Source organism: Rhinoderma darwinii, chromosome 5 (assembly GCF_050947455.1).
Source record: "Rhinoderma darwinii isolate aRhiDar2 chromosome 5, aRhiDar2.hap1, whole genome shotgun sequence".
In the NCBI taxonomy this organism is placed as follows: domain Eukaryota; kingdom Metazoa; phylum Chordata; class Amphibia; order Anura; family Rhinodermatidae; genus Rhinoderma; species Rhinoderma darwinii.
In genome coordinates, this window is record NC_134691.1 from 201250106 (window position 1) to 201268712 (window position 18607).

The following is an 18607-nucleotide window of genomic DNA, read 5'->3' on the forward strand; positions in this document are numbered from 1 at the left end:
AACGTTAACAGTGTCTCTTATTTTTTTTTTTATGAAATTACATCAATCTCAATCAGAGGTGTTCAGAATTCCACAATTTATTCAGATCCATTTAGCGTTCTGTGGTCTATTATACTTCATTGCTGTGTACAGCTTTCAGCATTGAATAAAAGTAGCAGTAAACTCAAATACCTGTCATGATTGCTGTCTGGTGCAAACACAGTGGTTTTAGAATGGATATTTCAGTACAAAGGAAAAAATCTTTGGCAAAATAAACCTCCTACATTTTCTTTTGTGTATTTCTACTGCAAATTTGATCACTAAAGGCTGTTAACACCACGTTTTTGCATCATGTTGAAAGGTACTTCCTTTGCATCCTTTTGCCTTTGACGTCTAATGTTAAAAAAAATAATTATCCTTCTGGATCTTGTTCTTTATCAGGACAGTGAAAAAGGAGTCTGCCCTTTCACGGTTGAAGCTTCCCTGGATGGAAATGAAACACGTGACCACGGAGTGCAGAATAAAATAAAGTGATCAAAGACCAGTTTTAGTGTGAATTAGAATAGGAAAATCGAGCAATCTAAGCGACTTTGAACCAGGGCCAATACTTAAAAAAACTTTCGACCTGTGGGGTGTTATCGTGCAACGGTGTTGAGTATATACCGAGAATGGTGTGATTGAGAAAAAACATCCAGTAAACAAAGGATTCAGTGAATGTTAACAACAACTCGTCGATGAAAAGTAGTCAGAGGAGGAAGTCAAGAATCGTTATGAAGAACAGGAGGTAACCAGTCATTCAATTTCAGCCGAATATAACGCTGGTGCTTCAACTATGCTGTCCGAATGCACAAATCGTTATTTCTTAGCACAGATAGACTATAACAGCAGACGACCAGTTTGAATGCCATTGCTGTCATATTACAGATGTGACTTGAGAAAGTCCAGAAAGGATCGTTGTTATATTGTCCTTGGATGTAATGCCACTTGGATATGAAAATACTATACAAGCTATGTTTTTGGTGACAAATTAAACTAAATTACCATCACTGCAAACAAAGAGAGCTGTAAATTACTTTACATTGATAAAGAAATTGAAAAATTCTTCTAAGTGACATCAACGCAGTACAGAAGTGTTATCCTACTCAGGAAGACAAGGCTTCAGTGGGCAAAACAGTGAAAAAATTGGATCCCTGAGCAATGGAAAAACATTGCCTGGTCAGCTAAATCCAGATTTCTGTTGCACCATGCTTATGGGAGAGGCAAAAATTTTGACACAAGCAGCATGAATCCATGAACCTCTGCTGTCAGGTGTCAACAGCTCAAGGAGATAAAGGTGGAGTAATGGCGTGAAGAATGTTTTCTTCGCACACCCTGGGTCCTCTGATATCTGTGGATGGATGTTTGAACAGTAGGCCTTACCTAAGCATTGTGGCCGACTAAGTCCATCCCTTCATGGCGGCTGTTTATCCCATTGTAGAAGGACACTTCAGCGGTAACTGCGAGAAGCTATCCTGACCGCATGGGCCAATAATCCTGCAGAACGATTTAAACACCTAGTGGAACCAATTTCACGATTACTGCAGTTGTGAAGGCCAAAGGAGGTACAACATGCTACTAGATGGGTGTCTTTAATAAAGTGGCCATTCAGTGTATAAACATTATACGGCCAAAAATATCTGGACATCCTCCTAATTATTGAATTTGGGCGTTTCAGCCGCATGCGATGCAAATAGGTGCATAAAATGAAGCACACAGCCATGCAATCTCCAGAGACAAACAATGGTAGTAGTGTGGGTCGTACTGAAGAACTCAGTGAATATAAAAATGGCATTTTCATTGGATGCCACCTTTGCCATAAGTCAATTCATGAAATATCTGATCTGATAGATCTGCCCCTGTTAGCTTTAAATCCAGCCATACACAGTATCTGTCAGCTCGTTCGGCTGACTAATATTCCTACCGACCCTCCCCATACACATGCACGCTCGGCATGTGTTCTCAATAGGTAGAAGTGAGAAACACCTCTGGCAGGGACTAATCTGGTAGGAACTAATCTCTTTACAAACTAAAGGATCGCGTATATTAAAATTCAACATGCCCGTTGCTTCTCTCATCCTTCATTGTTGGAGAGTGGAAACACTACCATATACATTAGATGGTTGGTCGGTCCCAACGAAATTGGCGGGTTCGTCCAACAATATTCTAATGTGTACACTAGGGCCACCTTAAGTGCTATTTTTGTAAAGTGGAAGTGTCTTGGAGTAATAGGAGTAACCACAGCTCAGCCACAAAGCATTACAGCATGCAAACTCACAGGGCAGGGTAAGCAGGTGCTGAAGTGTGTGGCCCACAAAAATCGCCTATTCTTTGTTGCATCACTCACCTCAGAGTTCCAAATTGCTTCTGGAAGTAACATAAACATACTCGGCAAAGTCTTTATGGACATCCCTTTGTATAAAAGGGCACAGTCATCCTGAAACAGGAAAGGTCTTTCTCCTGTTGCCTCTAAGTTGGAATCATACAAATGTCTAAAATGTCTTTGTATGCTGTAGCACTTTACTGGAAATAAGGGGCCTAGCCCAAACCCTGAAAAGTCACAGATCATTATCCCTCCTGTATCAAATTTTATAGTAGGAACAATGCATTCGGGTTAGTAGCGTTCTCCTGGCAACTGCTAAAGTGTGATTTGTCCATCAGACTGCCAGATAGTTTAACGTGATTCATCACTCCAGAGAACACATTTCTGCTGTGTAAGTTTCCAGTGGCGGGTGCTTGGCATTGCGCATGGTGATCTTAGACTTGTGTGCAGCTACTCGACCGTGGAAACCATTTTATAAACCTCTCGACGCAGAGTTCTTGTGCTTATGTAACATCCAGAGGTAGTTTGGAACTCTGTAGTGAGTGATGCATAGAGTATAGGCAATTTTTATGTGCCCCGCCCTTCAGCATGTGGCGGCCATGTATTGTGAATTTGCATAGATTGTCTCTTCCACTTGTATACCTAATTAAATTCGGTTTCTGATCTACTGTAAGCAAAAGCATTTTAATACATCATGCTGAGAGACATCTCCTGTAACGCTCTGTGATAGACTAATAAACCAAAGAGTGTACCTGGATGCCGGCCCCTGATTAGCAGAGTCGGAACATGGATGACGTCTCGAAGACAGTGAATCAGAGTAGCACAGCGTATATGAGTGTCTCAAAGATGGTTGGAGAAGGAGTTGCACACAGTGATGGAGTTGTTTGGCAGGCGACATGTACAATGAATGCCAGGAACGATTATGGAGTTGGCTAACCTAAAGTGAAGAATATAAGAAATCCACTGTTTTTCACCCTTAACCCTGCAAGGAGTACTTTGCCGGTTAGATTCCCAGGTTGCGATCTCCAGGATTGCCCTTCACAGACAGTCAGCTGCAGATTGCGGGTGTAACCTGTTTCATTCAACAGATCCCGGTCGTTAACAGGCGGGCGACATCAGGTTCAGTAATCAGTATCAGGTAACAAGGTGAAGATTCAGGCCAGAGTTCAGAACACATGGATAAACTTTCTTTTAGACTTTGTATACAGATTCAGTATAATTGGGAAGTATCAATATACCCTGTGTTATTTATTACTATTATAATTAAATTTGAATACATTAGTTCATTTCAAAAAAACTATCTCAATACAAGAACAGTGTCCCGGCAGCAGATGTATGGAATGGAATGACTACACTAGCTTTCTGATCATTCATTTAATATCTTAAATGAACATTTTTGCTTTGTTGTTTGATATAAATGTGGTAATGAACAATGAATACAATTTTACCTTGTATGTAGACATAATGAATGAGAATGGGGGTTGGGTATTCAAATTGCTGCCTCAGGCAGGAGAACTATTAGGCACATCCCTGGCAACAGCTTTAATATAAATACTATGGGACCGATCAGTTTTGACAGTTTCAGGCCAACTTTAATATTTTTTCCACACTAAATTATTGAGACTGATTTATTGCATGTTAAAAAGCTCAGAAAATTCCAAAAGTCACATTGTAATACATTCAGTGCTTCTCCTTACATTTCTTTCCTACAAGACTAACCTTTTCAAACAAATTTGTAATGTGTGCTGATCTTTAGAACAATGCTTCCTTTTGGACATCTTTATTACAGTTCTCTTTGGTGAAATGATAAAACTGGGCCTTTGTAGGTAACCTTTATTCCAGTCAAAGCTTTTAGACGTTGTAATACTAAAACAAGAAACTTAAGAAAAAAAAGAAAGATAATTTTGCCTTTCCTATTTCTAACATATAATCTTTCCTTTGGTAAAGCAGAAAACCCTTCATTTTCCCTCAGTATTGGTCAACGACTTTTCCTTTTTCAGTTAATTATTTTTACAAGATCGTTTTCTGTGCGGAAGGTGCTTATTTTTGTTGCCGCGGGCAGACAGACCGGTATTATTTGGGTTTGTGAAGTTCGTCTCCCCTTCCATATGCTTGTCTTGTGTCTCAAACGTCTTGTCATTCCTTTCTGAGTGCTGGGCAGCAGTGCGGTTATGTGAATCTGTCTTACACACTTTGTGGTTCTTCTTCGATGACTTTATGAGATGAAATATTCCGAGATTGTCATAACATTTTCCCCCTATTTCTCAAGCTTACAAATGTGCTGCCGCCGGTGAGAATTTAAAAATCCCTAAGCATATTTATACACTTATTAAGTCATTTAAAGCTTGCCGTGTGTCGTGTTTCGGATGTTTGGACCAATATAAACAGGTCTTGTTAGAAACATGTTTTGCTCCTGTCCTGGGGAATAAATCCTCACATCTCTGATTCATAAACACATTTACTTATTTTTTTTTATTCTATTTCCGCATTTAATCAGCCTGCACAATGAAAAACTGATTGTCAGATTGTGATATGTAACCAATTTCTGCCGCTTCTCTCGCTTTAAAAATGTCTTGTGCTTTAATTTTCCCGGCAAACGATATTCTAGAGATATTAATGGTACTTTATATCAAATGCACAAAGAACACAAGCCTATTGCTATACTATGACAATTTATACCCTATGTGTATTCCAGATAATATTATTCATTGTGAAGCATATACACTCTGCAGCCCGTTAATGCTAAAGAAGAAGGAGATGAATAAAGTATTCTCGCATATAGTAGATAGTAAACAGAGCTGGTAAAAGAAATCTATCTCTGAATCTTTAAAAATGGATATTTCTAACAAAGTAAAATAAGGACATTCCATTACTGGGAGACACCTTATATAAAATTTATAGCACTGAAACATTTCAGAAGATAGAGAATGTAGGCCCTTTATTGTCTTTATTATTTAATGTGTCACTTAAAGTTTCCCAAATGAGCCTCAGAGAGAGAAAAAAACAAACAAACTGGTTCTCCTCTATCTACCAGACTCTCTCTAGGGACGTAGCTATAAAAAGAAGCAGGAGCAGCAAGTAGCCCGGAGTAAAAGCACTCCTACACCCAGCGATCACAACCATTTGTTAAAGGAGAACAATCACATTTTACTAACAGGCTACATGATAAAACACACTACGAGCTTTACAGTATTTTAACACCTTTTAAATAGAATGTGAATAGTTTAAGCTCTCATTCACACATAGTTTAACAGGGGTGTTTTGTGTGCAGTTGTTTAGGCTGTTCATGCTCCCAAGAAAAACAATAGGATCTCAACAGACCCACCTGAGTACAGTACAAATAGTACCATGCCACCCAGGAAATGATAATTATGTATAGGTATGAAGCTAGGGACAGGGTAAACCCTGGGAAACAATGGGCACTCAACTCAAGGGTTATAAAAATCTCAAAATGTATTAACATAAATATAAAATATGTGTAAAGAGATAAAATTCTGCATCCTAGGTGACCCAGCGTCACCATAAGGACGTCACATACCCGGCCGGGTGGAAATATAACAATATAGCAACCAGGAACAGAAATAGTGCATTTAAACCCAAATTAGGGAGATGCATATAGTAGCATATACAATGCAATTTGTGTATGTATTTGTGGGTGTACGTACACGATTGGCATTGTATTTCCATATGTACATTATTTAATATGAAACTACTGTTCTTTACTTAAATGCTACCATATGTATCTCCCTAATTTGGGTTTAAATGCACTATTTCTGTTCCTGGTTGCTATATTGTTATACTTCCACCCAGCCGGGTATGTGACGTCCTTATGGTGATGCAGGATCACCTACAATGCTGAATTTTGACTCTTTACACATATTTTATATTTATGTTAATACATTTTGATATTTTTATAACACTTGAGTTGAGTGCCCATTGTTTCCCAGGGTTTCCCCTGTCCCTTGCTTTATTCCTATGCTTTATTCCTTTGTTCATACTGCGCTTGCTAAACCAGACGTATCCAACTATATGCCTATACAGTTGCTTGCATCTGCGTATGATGCCCATTAAAATAACTTATACCGTGTGTTTTTTTTGCATACCCTTGTATTGAAACTGGTAGTTTGTTACGCTTTTTAATACAGTTGAGGCTAAGTATACTAATCTATACCAGCCAAACATATGCCAAAAGCATATTCTTTTGGCATATATTTGGCAAATTGTGGCCTATGGGCTTGCTTGATGTGTACATCGGGAGAATATGTGTGTATTTGCTGAATGTAGTGCCCAATCACAGTGACAACCAGCCTTAGAATTGTTTCTCAAGCGCAGCAAACACATATAATTGACAGAAGTTATTTTGTTTGCACTGAGACCCAAAAGCTTCAAGCTACACCTGTAATCTGAACTTATGTGATGCACCACAAAAGGCAGTGGTTACATTGTAGGGAACAAGTTTTTGAGAAATTCCATTTACAGAGCCACTGTGGCTGAAAATGTTCTGATGGTACTGTGATTGGCACTGTTATAGGTGTACAGTGGTTAGGCTCTATTTTAGGTGAAGGCAAAAAAAAATAATCATAGGGGCACTTGTGGCTAGCTCTGTTATGGAGCACTGTGAGATACTTTGTCAAGAGCACACAGCGGATACACGCTGCGTGAAAATCACTGACAGTCCGCACGGCCCCATAGACTAACATAGGTCCGTGCGAGGCGCGTGAAAATCACGCACGTTGCACGGATGTATTACACGTTCGTCTGAATAAGCCCTAACAATAAGGCCCAGTTCACAGAGTTTTTGGGCCTTGATATTGACTCGGACACTGCGTCAGAATCAGCTCCAAACAACTTCCAAAACCGCCTCCTATTGATTTAATCTGAAATCAATGGGAGCCAGTCGCGGAAAAAAGAAAAAGCAGCACATCCTTTCTTGCCGCTGTTCCGCCTCTGACCTCCCATCGAAATCAATGGGAGGCAGAAAATGCATTTTTCGCTGCGTTTTTTGTCTGCTGTCCTCAATCGCCGCGGGCAAAAAACGCAGCAAAAAAACGCGGCAAGATAGTGTGGGCAGGTCAAAATCTGCCTCAAAATTCTTTAAGGAATTTTGAGGCAGATTTTTTTCTGCCTGCAAAATACTCTGTGTGAACAGGGCCATACTTAAACAGCACTTTGAGACACTTTATTCACTGTGTGAAGAACTGCTGGCTCCCACTCCAGTCCTCGTCAGGCGATGTCTTCGGTCCAGACGTCCAGTCCTTCACCTCCAGCCAGGCTCCAGGTAAGTTGAGTCCGTGTGTGTCCGCCGCTGCGGCTGCGCACGCGGCCGATCGCAGGTGCGCGCGTGCGGTCGTGGCTGCGATCGCGCGTGCTGTTGTGGCTGCGAGCGCCCGGGCTGTTGCGGGTGCGCGCCTCTGGGCTGCGCGCGCGGACGGTCGCGAGTGCAGGCGTTCGCGGGTGCGCGCTCGCGGACGCTCGCGAGTGCGCACGAGCGGGAGTTTGTGGGTGCGCGCAATCGGTCCGCGGTGTTTGACGGCCCCCATGAGAGGGAGGGCCCGCAGCTCACGACATTCTTTTGGTGAAAAAAACGGGCCTGTTTTTTTCTACCAAAGGCAAGTCGCGGCAGTTGCCGGGCCCCCCTTTCAATTAGCTTTGGCCGGGCCCCTCACATCAGTACCCCTAATACCCCCCTGATGGCGGCCTTGGAAGAGAGGTATCTCCCTGACCTGCCATTAAATGGGTTTTCCCACAAAACAGATGTATCCCCTATCCACAGGATAGGGGATACATGTGCATACTTACCAACTGTTCCGAATTTGCCGGGACTGTTGGAAATTATGGACAATGAAGTCTGGGTGCCTCCTGGAGCTCCGGAATTCCCGGCCAAAGCGTTAACGACGCCTGGCCAGGGAATCCGCTCATAGAGTGAGCCCATGACTTCGCTGTCCATATAAGGGCAGTGACATCAAGGGGGTCTGTGTGGCATCATCTACAGGTGGTCTGTGTGGCATCATTTACAGGGGGTGTGTGGCATCATCTAGAGGGGGTTTGTGTGGCATCATCTAAAAGGGGGGGTGTGGCATCATCTACAGGGGTCTGTGTGGCATCATCTACAGGTGGCTTGTGCGCATGCGTGGCCGGCGCTCTATTCATTTTTATGGAGCTTTCGGACACACAAGCCAGACACAGACCCCAGAAGTCCCATGCTTCTCATGAGGCACTTCGGGGGACTTTCGGTTCCCCGTTCTCCTTAACGCTGGAGGTCCCAGGGGTCAGACCCCCAGAGATCACACATGAATCCCCTATCCTGTAGATAGGGGATACATGTGTTTCGTGGGACAACTCCTTTAACTAGGCTACAGGCCGTTTTTTATCTGCAAGTGGGTGTGACAGTATCTACAGGGGGGCTATATAGCAGAATCTACGGGGGCTGTATGGCACTATCTAGAGGGGGCACTATCTACAAGGGGGCAATGTGTGGCAGAATCTACAGGGGTCACTATCTACAAGGGGGGCTTGTGTGTGGCGCCCAGGAGAGGGGGAGGCAGTCAAAAGTTTGCTATGGGGCCCAGTCTTTCCTAGTAACGCACCATTACAAATTAATACATGAGAGAAGAGCAAAACATTATTATTGTTTATATGATGTTACACCAAAGACAATTTATAGAGTGTCCCTGGTCCTTTGTAGAGTTCTTGGAATGAATAAATCATGTGCCAGTTCTTTATTTTGTCCTTTATTTTCATCTATTGTATGACTTAGGTGTGGATATGAACAAATCTGGCAGATTGACTATTCAAAATGTGCCAGAATTCCGGCTCCAATTGAGCTACAATTTTGGCGCGCATGCCAGGCGCCCCATTTAATGAACTGTTTTAGACACTTTATGCGCCATGCTCAACAAGTGGCTGTGTCTTAAAGAAAAAGGGGTGTGGTCTAGTGGAAAAGGGGTGGCTTAAAATGTGTCACATTGCACCAAAATTATGGCGCAAATAAATTAGCCTAAAGTAATGCCAACCAAGAGGTGGCATAAAGTTAGACAAAGTGTTTAAAGATGTGGCAAATTTATCATAGAGAATGAGCAATAGTGATAAATTTGGCGCCTATAGTTTGAAGCCAAATTTAAGACAGTATTAAAAAAAACTGCCCCTTTTAGTTAAATTTCATCCTAAAAGATCAGAATGTGCTGTCATTTCTACCACCTAACTTTTGCTATATTTCAAGTCTAGGATTACTGTCTACTTTTCTTCAATACTGTATTTCACAATGTATAAACTTGTATTTAAATATATTAATTCAACCTTTCATGGACACGATTAGCAAACCAAATTGTCTCAAAAATAGAATTCTGGAAAAACATCAAACATACAAGTCACTGTGAAAACCAATCCGAAGTGTTCATTAAACTCTATATCTCTATAATGACATTTGGCTGGAAGACCTTTTAGTAATTGCATAATCATTTATGTCACTCCTCTGAACTAGTAGAACTCAACAAAAAAGTTTTCATCTTGAATTAAACTTAAAAGATGGGCCTTATATCTGTTTCTCTCCTTGGAAATTCGAACAAGAACAATCCCTAACATTGACTTGTTCATGCTGTGTTGAGAACACAGCACCAGAGTGCTTAACACGCATCTTTTATTTAAATGCTTTGGAGAACAGTTTTCAGAAAAGCACATTACGTAGGTTATGTTAAAAGTCTTTCAGTGAGCTGCTAAAATCGTTGTGTCTATAAGTGAAATCTTAAGATGTAGCTGCAGGTGTAATATGCTTACTGAAATATGACTTGCTCAGCTAAATTGATGTTGAAAAGAGAAATTATACTTATTTTATTCTTCTGCTGTATGTAAGCAGAATAATATTCAAATTGGCTTAGGCAAAATAACAGATGTTGTCTAAATTCTTCATATATTGTTACTCAGAGTATAATACTATACTGAAGCTGAAAATTGATATGCTGTCAAATCATTTTCGAACAAGCAATTGTAGATATAATATATTATTATTATTATGTATTTCTAGTGATCATATGGATAGTGTTTCTCCAGAATGTCCTGTCTTCTGTTTAAGTCTTTAGTCTTTTCAGGGGCAAGTTCATAATTTCTGCTAATGTATCCGACCACTTAATTGCTCATCATCCTCCTCCTTTCTTCTCTTCAACTTTTCCAAGCATAATTGTCTTTTCTAGTGAAGTTGGTCTTGTTGGTCTTCAGTCTGGACATTTGTGCTTTAAGTAAAAGGTTAGGCCTGATTTGGTTGATAATCTATCTGTTTATTTTATTTCTGTCCACGGTGCTCTTAGAAGTCTTGGCCAACGCCAGAGTACAAAGGCATCAATGCATTTCCCGTCCCTCTTCTTCATTGCCCAGCTTTTACATCCAAAGTGTCACGGAAAATACCACGGCCTGGACAATTCCGATCTTTGTATTTAGAGACACATTATTAAATTTGAGGATCTTGGGTCCAAGCCATGAATCCTAGGTCTTTCATCCTTGTTCTTGCCAATGGCCAGTTTGTCTTATTTATTGGCTGCTAGATCCCCTGTGGTTAATAATTGATCGCAAATGTCAAAAGCTGTCTACTACTTCTATATCTTCTCCATTAACTATAAAGTTAACCTTATTTAGCTGCAGGTCCATCTTTTCACTCTGTTCTTTAGCTTTCTTTATAAGGATCTTTATGTCTATTACATAGATCATGTGTTCCCTGTTAACCTGTACCCCATTGTAAAATAAATAAATAGTTAAATTAAAAATGAAATAAAAGAAACAAATAATAAATAAAATAAGAAAAAAATAAAAAAAATGAAAGAAATAAACAAAAGCCCCCCTCCTCTTAAGAGGACACACCTCTCCGAACCCACATTCACCAATATTTGACATCCTAAGTGATAGATAGTAGCTTTTTACTGTCAATGACGGTGGCAGGATTAGCTCAATTCCACCCATTGAATTTTCTGCTGTAGTACTTCTGCTAAACACTTTACCATGTTACATAGATCATGTTTCCTGTTAACCTGTGCCCCACTGTAAAAATATAAATAAATATACTTATGGGAAATGGCTTCTTTTTTTTTTTTTTTATGTATATAACAAAAACTTTATTTAACAGTTTTTACATTAATCTCCCTAGGAGGCTTGGGCTAGCATTAGTTACATCGCTTGCACAATATACTGCAATAATTATGTCTTGTAGTATATTGTGTTTTAAACCGTAACTATTGTGACAGCTCTAGTGGCAAGGGTGAAAACTGGAATACGTAAAGATTTTATAAAGGTTTTTATATGGCAACAAAAATATATCAATTTCTGATAATGAATTCCCTTAAAGTATATGAATGACTATTATAGAGACACTTCCATTTTTGTTGATTTCATTGAAAAACTATATATATATAAATATATAGATATAAAATGCTGCCAAGATAAAGAGATAACTGCTAATATTTGTATGTTTATATACTGTAAGTATGATTGCATATAATCTTTCTACAGTATCTATCTATCTATCTATCTATTTATCTATCTATCTCATACCTATCTATCTATCTATCTATCTATCTATCTATCTATCTATCTATCTATCTATCTATCTATCTATCATCTATATACCTATTATATTGACATACATAATTAACAGATGCTCTTTTATTGACAGGTCGGTGCCATTCAATGCTTTACCGGGAGAAAATTGTGTAATGTGGCTCATCTAATTGCACGCTACAGGAGCTTGATTCATAAACACCTTATTGTTCCCCATGATCTGCCAAGTATGCTACTGGTGAATCAGTAAATCAATAGAGACGCCTGCGAATACAAGTGAGTTGTTGAAAGCAGTTTAAGTGCTTGAATGTGACTTTACTGTTTACTATAAAAAGCTTAGATTACTTTGCTTCTCTAATATACATACATGTTTGTAGTTGATTCTGTTTAAATACTTAGAGACCAAAACCATAGGGAAAATATTTTTAAGCATTGTAAAAGTTGTGTAATAGGAAGCGCTTCTACTTTAATATAGGAGGTTTGAGTAGTATATTATATGGGGAAATTAACATATGGGTTATTAGGCATGATAATATTCTTTTGAGGCCTTCTTCACACGTCCCAGTAGTGTTCAGCACACATATGACTTGCTTTTGACCGTAAATCACAGTACCAGCATAATGATATAGATGATACAGATATATCTACGTTTCCGTGAGGATAAGCAAGGGGTGGGATTCAAATTTTTTACAACAGGTTCCCTGTTTTGTGGACAAAGACATACGCGTGGGGGGGGTTCGAAGTTTTGTGGTGTAACGCACCATTAAAAATGATTCTAATAATAAAATAAAACAATTACGATATTCGAAATACCCCCTACATTAAAGCGGACTCTAAATAAGGAAATTCCCTGTCCAGAATGTTTTAGTGTGGATTGCCACACTATGTATATACTTACATAAGTGTACATACCTACCCACACATTATATTAAACTCACCCATTACGTATAGACCTATATGCGCACATTCAATATTCTAAGTGAGCTTTGTTCTGATGCTGCATATATGTACTAAGATGTTGTGGTGTGTTGTATATATGTACTGAGCTTTGTTCTGGTGCTGTATATATGCACTGAGCTTGGTTCTCGTGCTGTATATATGTTCTCGTGCTGTATATATGTACTGAGCTTGATTCTGGAGTTGTATATATGTTCTGAGCTTGGTTCTGGTGTTGTATATATGTATTGAGCTTGGTTCTGATGTTGTATATATGTACTGAGCTTGGCTCTGATGTTGTACATATGTACTGAGCTTGGTTCTGATGCTGTATATATGTACTAAACTTTGTTGTGGTGCTGTAAATATGTACTGAGCTTGCTTCTGGTGCTGTATTTATATGTGGAGCTTGGTTCTGGAGTTGTATATATGTTCTGAGCTTCTCTTTGGTGCTGTATATATGTATTGAGCTTGTTTATTATGATGAATATAACTCTAGAACCAAGCTCAGTACATACATATATATATATATATATATATATATATATATATATATATATATACAGCACCAGAACAAATCTCAGTACATATATACAGCACCAGTACAAATACATCTCAGTACAGAGATAATTAGCAAATTTAGTTTAACCCCTGCCATATAAATTTGTACAGCATAAAACGACAGCTCCCAGTATAGCCAGAACGATGGAAAGGATATGCTGGGAGTTGCTATTTCACAAAAAAGAACGATACACACATCATCTCGCTGCAGATCATACAGTAAGTACAGTACTGAGCGGTCACAGGGCGAATACAAATTTACATTTAGTGACTCACCATTGAGGACTTCTCAGATTCTAGTCGTTCTCTCTCTCTTTACTTTTCCATCTGGTCCAGACCTCTATGATGCCTCCTGGCCATGACCCATTTCTGCGAAAATGGGTCAATTTGCTGCTCAGATGTCTTCGGAAACTCACTTTTTCAAAATTTCTGCACCTATAAACGAAGAGCAATTTCTTTAGGTTCCACACTCTATGTCCCTAAATGTAATAGTATCATACACTATACTAGTGCTACACACTGTGCTCCTGAAGATAATAGTGCTATACAGTGTTCCCCTGAATATAATAGTACCATACACTGTGCCCCTTTTTATAATAGTACCATACACTGTGTCCCTGATTATAATAATACCATACTCTGTGTCTATGAATAAAATGGTGTCAAACACGGTAAAGTAGTGCACCACAAACAGTTCCCCCTGTAGATAGTGCCCCTAATAGAGCCCCATGTAGATAGTGTCCTTCATAGAGCCCTCTGTAGATAGTGCTCCCAGTAGAGCTCTCTATAGATAGTTCTCCCCATAGAGCCCTCTGTAGATAGTGCTCCCCATAGAGTCTTCTGTAGGTAGTAGTGTTCCCTGCAGACAGGGCCTCCTGTAGCATTCCCTGTAGATAGTGCCCCCTGCGGCATTCACTGTAGTGTCCCGTGTAGATAGTACCCCCTGTAGCTTTTCCTGTAAAGTGCCCCCTGTAGATAGGGCCCCCTGTGGCGTTCCACATAGATAGAACCCCCTGTGGCATTCCCTGTACATAGAGCCCCCTGTGGTGTCTCCTGTAGATAGAGCCCCCTGTGGTGTTCCCTGTAGATAGAGCCCCCTGTGCCCCTGTGATGTTCCCTGTAGATAGGGCTCCATGTGACATTTCCTGTAGATAGGGCCCCCTGTGGCGTTCCCTGTATATAGAGCCCCCTGTTCCCCTGTAGCGTTCCCTAAAGATAGGGCCCCCTGTGGCGTTCCCTGTAGATAGAGCCCCCTGTGGCGTTACCTGTAGATAGGGCCCCCTGTGGCATTCCCTGTAGCTAGGGCCCCCTGTGGCATTCCCTTAGATAGGGCCCCCTGTGGCATTCCCTAGAGATAGGGCCCCCTGTGGCGTTCCATGTAGATAGAGCCCCCTGTGGCGTTCCCTGTAGATAAAGTCCCCTGTGGCATTCCCTGTAGATAGAGCCCCTGTGGCGTTCCCTGTAGGTAGGGCCCCCTGTGGCATTCCCTGTAGATGGGGCCACCTGTGGCATTCCCTGTAGATAGGGCCCCCTGAGGCGTTCTCTGTAGATAGTGCCCTCTGAGGCATTCCCTGTAGATAAGGCCCCTATATAGTCCCCTGTAGTTAGTGTCCCCTATATAGTCCCCTGTAGTTAGTGCTCCCTATATAGTCCCCTGTAGTCAGTGTTCCCTATAGTCCCCTGTAGTTAGTTTCCTATATAGTCCCCTGTAGTCACTGTTCCCTACATAGTTCCCTATAGTTACTGTTCCCTATATAGTCCCCTGTAGTTACTGTCCCCTATATAGTCCCCTGTAGTTACTGTTCCCTATATAGTCCCCTGTAGTTAGTTCCCTATATAGTCCCCTGTAGTTAGTTCCCTATATAGTCCCTTGTAATTACTGTTCCCTATATAGTCCCCTGTAGTTACTGTTCCCTATATAGTCCCCTGTAGTTAGTGTTCCCTATAGTCCCCTGTAGTTAGTTCCCTATATAGTCCTCTGTAGTTACTGTTCGCTATATAGAACTCTGTAGTTCTGTAGTTACAGTTCCATATATAGTCCCCTATAGATAAGTCCCACAACGCTGCCCACAGTAGAAGGAAAAGGAAGAAAAAAAACGGCTGGATCCCACCCCTGTGATAAGCGTCATTGTGCTAATTGAAAACCCTCTTACAGATAGGGGGTATAGCTCAGTGGTAGAGCATTTGACTGCAGATCAAGAGAATTATCTTAGGCAGGCAGTTTTAAAACGTGCACTTATATATTTAGTTCAGATTTTTGCCATTTCACTTACAGAGTCTTTGTGGGAAATCTAAAATAAAATGTGACAAGCTTATTTGCAGCAGGTAAATTTTATTTTTCTGGTTGTGAGGCATGCTCTTCAATATGTTCAACGAAACTTGCTCTTGTATGACAGATATTACAATAAATTGTGGAATTATTCTACACAATGATTATGTGCCACTCGTATACTCTTTCTATAAGGCTGTATTCACACATGTCTGATTTGCGTACGCAAAAAACGTAGCATTTTTCATCCATATGAATGTTTGTGTTGCGCTCGTATGTCATCCATTTTCTCATTCTTGCTTCTTGGTTTCATTTTCGTTTTATTTTCTCTACATTTCTTTAGCAACATATCCATGAAAAACAGACAGCATATGGATGTTGTCCATGTGCTGTCTGTTTTTTTTCATTCACCCATAGACTTTATTGGGCAATTCTGGTTCACAAACACGGACCAGAATAAGGCATGCTGTGAGTATCTCTCAATGGACACACGCTCTGTTGAAAATAGACGATGTGTGAATAGCCCTTTTGACTATGGGTCAGTGAGCTATCTGTTTATAAAACGGACAGCACACGAACAAGAAATATGTTTGTGTGAATAAAATCTTACCCTATTTAGGGAATGTAAAACATTCTAGTTTAAAAATAATTATTTTTATAATATATACACTCTACAGCCAAAAGTATGTGGACAATGCTGCTAATTATTGTTTTCGGATGTTTTCGCCATATCGATTGCAAACAAGTGCATAAAATCAAGCAATCAGCCATGCAATCTCCATAGACAAACATTGGCAGGAGTACGGGTTGAACTGAAGAGCACAGTGACTTTAAACATGGCACTCTCATAGGATGCCACCTGTGTCACAAATTATTTTGTGAAATTTCTGATCTACTAGATCAACTCCAGTCAACTGTAAGTGCTATTATTGGGAAGTGGAAGCCTCTAGGAGTAATAACAGCTCAGCCACCAACCGTGCAAACTTACAGGGCGGGCTACCAAGTGCTGAAATGTGCAGCGCGAAAAAATGTCATTACTCACTGCAGAGTTCCAAACTGCCTCTGGAAGAACTGTTCATGGGGGTTTCTTGAAAAGGTTTCCACTGTCAAGCAGCTGCTCAAAATGACTATGTAGAAATGCTAAGCGTTGCATGGACCGGTGTAAAGCACGCCGCCGCTGGATTCTGGAGCAGTGGAAATGTATTGTCTGGAATGGTGAATCTGAAAGCTTGATGGACAAATCTGATTTTAATGGATGTCAGGAAATTGCTACCTAACAGAACGCATAGTTTTGACTGTAACATTTGGTGGAGGAGGGATATTGGTCTGGCACTACTTTCCAGGACAGGGACCTCTTATTTTCAGTGAAGGGTTCTGTTAATGCTTTAGCATACAAATACATTTTAGACAATTCTGTGTTATATGTTGGCTATACTTTGAGACATGGTGAGGATAAAATAACATGATTGCTTCTTAAATAGCCATTCTGCGTCTTTTGTGCTCCTACTCATAAAGCAAAGTCCCATGCATTGTGATTTTTAGTAATACTCTATGCCCTTATAATTTATTCTTCTTTTTTCAGAAAGCTTCAAAATTGGTGCTAAAAGTGAATATCATAAAATGACTAGATGTTATATCCTGTCTGTATTTCTAGCTTACTCTATTATGTCTAATTGAAAGTCTGCAACTTCACCCACTGTGTCTTCGTATCTTAAGCTTTGCATATAAATTGAGAATATTAGATCTCAATTGTACTGAACAACTTCTACTTACAAATCCGTTGCTTGTTATTTTAAGCATTTGCCTGCAGCAAGTTTAAGATCTAAACTATAACTTGAAATTGTTTGTAAAGTTCATTATGATTTTCCCATACTTTACATGTACAGTACTGTATATATATTTTTTTAATATCATTCAAATAACTTGTAAGGCGTACAATAAAAATACTACAAAATGTAAGGTTTATTCCTTTTAAGGAGCATATTATAGTTACTCGTGAACTCAGATAGTAAGAAAACTATTCCTAAGTTAAAATCTTTCCTAACTTAATGTAAATATCATGCGCAGTAACTGCAGTATACTTGCGTTCATACAGGGCACAAGCCATAACTAACATTATGCGCTTGTCACTTAACCTCTTATCCAGTGCCATACAAAAATTTGATAGGCGACTATTGAAAATATAAACTTCGGTCCACCATTAGGGTGCTGGGTTTTGCCATCAAAGTCAAAACTGCCCCCTTCCTACATGAGGGCCTATCCCCTAGCCCCTGGGTTGCTAACAATGCATTTCCTCTTTACACATGTTCTTGCCTTCCAATAGTAAAGAGGATGGTTGGCATTATGTCAATAAATTACTAAAATGTGTAAAGACCAGAATGAAAGACAATGGAGAAACACATTACATATGAGAATAGTGTAGCCCTTGTTATATCTTGCAAGTCTGTGCATACATTTATCTCATAACACTACGCACTTACTACACTTGGGCTTGGACATTTATTACATTTCCGTAATATTTTCCTTGAAACAATTCTACTATGTGCAATGAAAATGCTTCTTAGTCAAGTGCTTTTTGGTACTTTATATGTGATACATAATCATAAGGAATATTGTTTTTCTATTTTGTTTTGTTTTTTGATTGCCTTTAAAGAGTAACTGTACTTTCATCACACCTTTGTTATGTAATAGAGACATACAGTATCAAAAGTTCGGATCGGTTGAGGTCTCAGTGCTGAGACCCCCATAGCTGCTAAATCGAAGGTGCAGAAGCATCTATGTAAGCCGTCTAGATTCTGACGATGAGCGCTGAGCCGAAGGTGCAAAGAACTCAAATGAGCGCTTCTGCACATTTGTTTCAGCAACAGTGGGGGTCTCATCACCGGGACCCCCACCAATCCAAACTTTTGAAATGTCTCTACGACAACTCAAAAGCTTGATAAATATGTAGTCACTCTTAACAT

The 18607-nt window shown here is 39.9% G+C and overlaps 1 protein-coding gene across 7 annotated transcripts in view; it reads left to right on the forward strand.

The window, feature by feature from the left end:
- The window catches only part of LOC142651776 (poly(rC)-binding protein 3-like), a 709653-nt gene that overhangs the window by 321783 nt on the left and 369263 nt on the right, over positions 1-18607 (forward strand). For 6 of the 7 annotated variants that reach the window (XM_075826860.1, XM_075826859.1, XM_075826852.1 and 3 more), the window contains one exon: positions 11994-12154. The gene's annotated coding sequence lies outside the window, so the exon portion shown is untranslated. Of the gene's footprint in view, positions 1-1431; positions 1581-11993; positions 12155-18607 lie in introns of those variants that run through there. The other variant, XM_075826856.1, reaches the window with a different exon arrangement.